This window comes from Anastrepha obliqua, unplaced genomic scaffold, assembly GCF_027943255.1.
Source record: "Anastrepha obliqua isolate idAnaObli1 unplaced genomic scaffold, idAnaObli1_1.0 ptg000350l, whole genome shotgun sequence".
In the NCBI taxonomy this organism is placed as follows: domain Eukaryota; kingdom Metazoa; phylum Arthropoda; class Insecta; order Diptera; family Tephritidae; genus Anastrepha; species Anastrepha obliqua.
In genome coordinates, this window is record NW_026562340.1 from 22,501 (window position 1) to 25,388 (window position 2,888).

A 2,888-nucleotide genomic window follows, 5' to 3' on the forward strand; every position below is an offset into this window, starting at 1 on the left:
AAAAGTTAACTAACCAATGATATTGAAGCATATAAATCGAATCATAACTATATGAAACTCGAATTTAAGCCATATTAAACTGGTAATATTGTGATTTTATGCCTGGTTTTTTCCATACGTTAGTTTAAATAGAAAAAATTTTCGAATATATATACATATATGAAGAATTCATATTAGCTATACTAACATGTTATGGAATATAACCTTGGCATATTGGCACTAAAATATATAATAAAGACATTTCAAATCAAACTGAAATGTATTGAAATGAATTTTCCCCATACATTTTTGACAATGTGAGGTGTGCATGGCAAAAAACACCACGGTGAAGGCATGTGAAATGATATGAAAATATCAAAAGTTAACTAACCAATGATATTGAAACATATAAATCGAATCATAACTATATGAAACTCGAATTTAAGCCATATTAAACTGGTAATATTGTGATTTTATGCCTGGTTTTCCATACGTTAGTTTAAATAGAAAGTTATGGAATATAACCTTGGCATATTGGCACTAAAATATATAATAAAGACATTTCAAATCAAACTGAAATGTATTGAAATGAATTTTTCCCATACATTTTTGACAATGTGAGGTGTGCATGGCAAAAAACACTCACGGTGAAGGCATGTGATATAATATGAAAATATCAAAAGTTAACTAACCAATGATATTGAAGCATATAAATCGAATCATAACTATATGAAACTCGAATTTAAGCCATATTAAACTGGTAATATTGTGATTTTATGCCTGGTTTTCCATACGTTAGTTTAAATAAAGAGTTATGGAATATAACCTTGGCATATTGGCACTAAAATATATAATAAAGACATTTCAAATCAAACTGAAATGTATTGAAATGAATTTTTCCCATACATTTTTGACAATGTGAGGTGTGCATGGCAAAAAACACTCACGGTGAAGGCATGTGATATAATATGAAAATATCAAAAGTTAACTAACCAATGATATTGAAGCATATAAATCGAATCATAACTATATGAAACTCGAATTTGAGCCATATTAAACTGGTAATATTGTGATTTTATGCCTGGTTTTCCATACGTTAGTTTAAATAGAAAAAAATTCTCGAATATATATACATATATGAAGAATCTATATTCTATACTAACATTTTATGGAATATAACCTTGGCATATTGCCATTAAAATATATAATAAAGACATTTCAAGTCAAACTGAAATGTATTGAAATGAATTTTTCCCATACATTTTTGACAATGTGAGGTGTGCATGGCAAAAAACACTCACGGTGAAGGCATGTGAAATATAATATGAAAATATCAAAAGTTAACTAACCAATGATATTGAAGCATATAAATCGAATCATAACTATATGAAACTCGAATTTAAGCCATATTAAACTGTTAATATTGTGATTTTATGCCTGGTTTTCCATACGTTAGTTTAAATAAAGAGTTATGGAATATAACCTTGGCATATTGGCACTAAAATATATAATAAAGACATTTCAAATCAAACTGAAATGTATTGAAATGAATTTTTCCCATACATTTTTGACAATGTGAGGTGTGCATGGCAAAAAACACTCACGGTGAAGGCATGTGATATAATATGAAAATATCAAAAGTTAACTAACCAATGATATTGAAGCATATAAATCGAATCATAACTATATGAAACTCGAATTTGAGCCATATTAAACTGGTAATATTGTGATTTTATGCCTGGTTTTCCATACGTTAGTTTAAATAAAGAGTTATGGAATATAACCTTGGCATATTGGCACTAAAATATATAATAAAGACATTTCAAATCAAACTGAAATGTATTGAAATGAATTTTTCCCATACATTTTTGACAATGTGAGGTGTGCATGGCAAAAAACACTCACGGTGAAGGCATGTGATATAATATGAAAATATCAAAAGTTAACTAACCAATGATATTGAAGCATATAAATCGAATCATAACTATATGAAACTCGAATTTGAGCCATATTAAACTGGTAATATTATGATTTTATTCCTGGTTTTCCATACGTTAGTTTAAATAGAAAAAATTTTCGAATATATATACATATATGAAGAATCTATATTCTATACTAACATGTTATGGCATATTGGTGTTATTGTATTTTATTCCTGGTTTTCTATAGTTAGTTTAAATAGAAATAAATTTTTGAATTCAAAATTTTATATTCTATACTAGCATTACATAGAAATTATCCTCAACTGTTTGTTTCTTGTATAAATACAGGAAATTAAACAGATGATGAAGAGAAAAAAATAAGAAAAACAAAAATTTATAAGAAAAATTAAATTTTAAACAAAGGAAAAGAGGAGAAAATTTTTTCAATCATATATATTTATGATTAAAAAATAGAATTATGAAATTATTAATTTCAATTCAAAGAGAAAAATTATGTAATATATGAAATTATTACATTAAAAATGCATTTGAAAAAAAAGTAAAATGTTATTAAGAATGATAAATTATTTGAAAATTGGCAAATATTAAGAAGAAATATCGTTCTTATATTTTTATATAAAATATATAATATAGAGAACGAAAATTCTTTTTCATAAAAAACGGTTTTTGAATTTTGATAAGAAAAGCTAAAGGGGGGTCGCCCCTTTACTTTTTATATACACCGTAATTTATGAAATTTTCAAATATGAAAAACAAAGAAAAATATATAAATAAAAATATTATTCTGGTTGATCCTGCCAGTAGTTATATGCTTGTCTCAAAGATTAAGCCATGCATGTCTAAGTACAAACAAATTAAAAGTGAAACCGCAAAAGGCTCATTATATCAGTTATGGTTCCATAGATCGTTAACAGTTACTTGGATAACTGTGGTAATTCTAGAGCTAATACATGCAATATAAACACG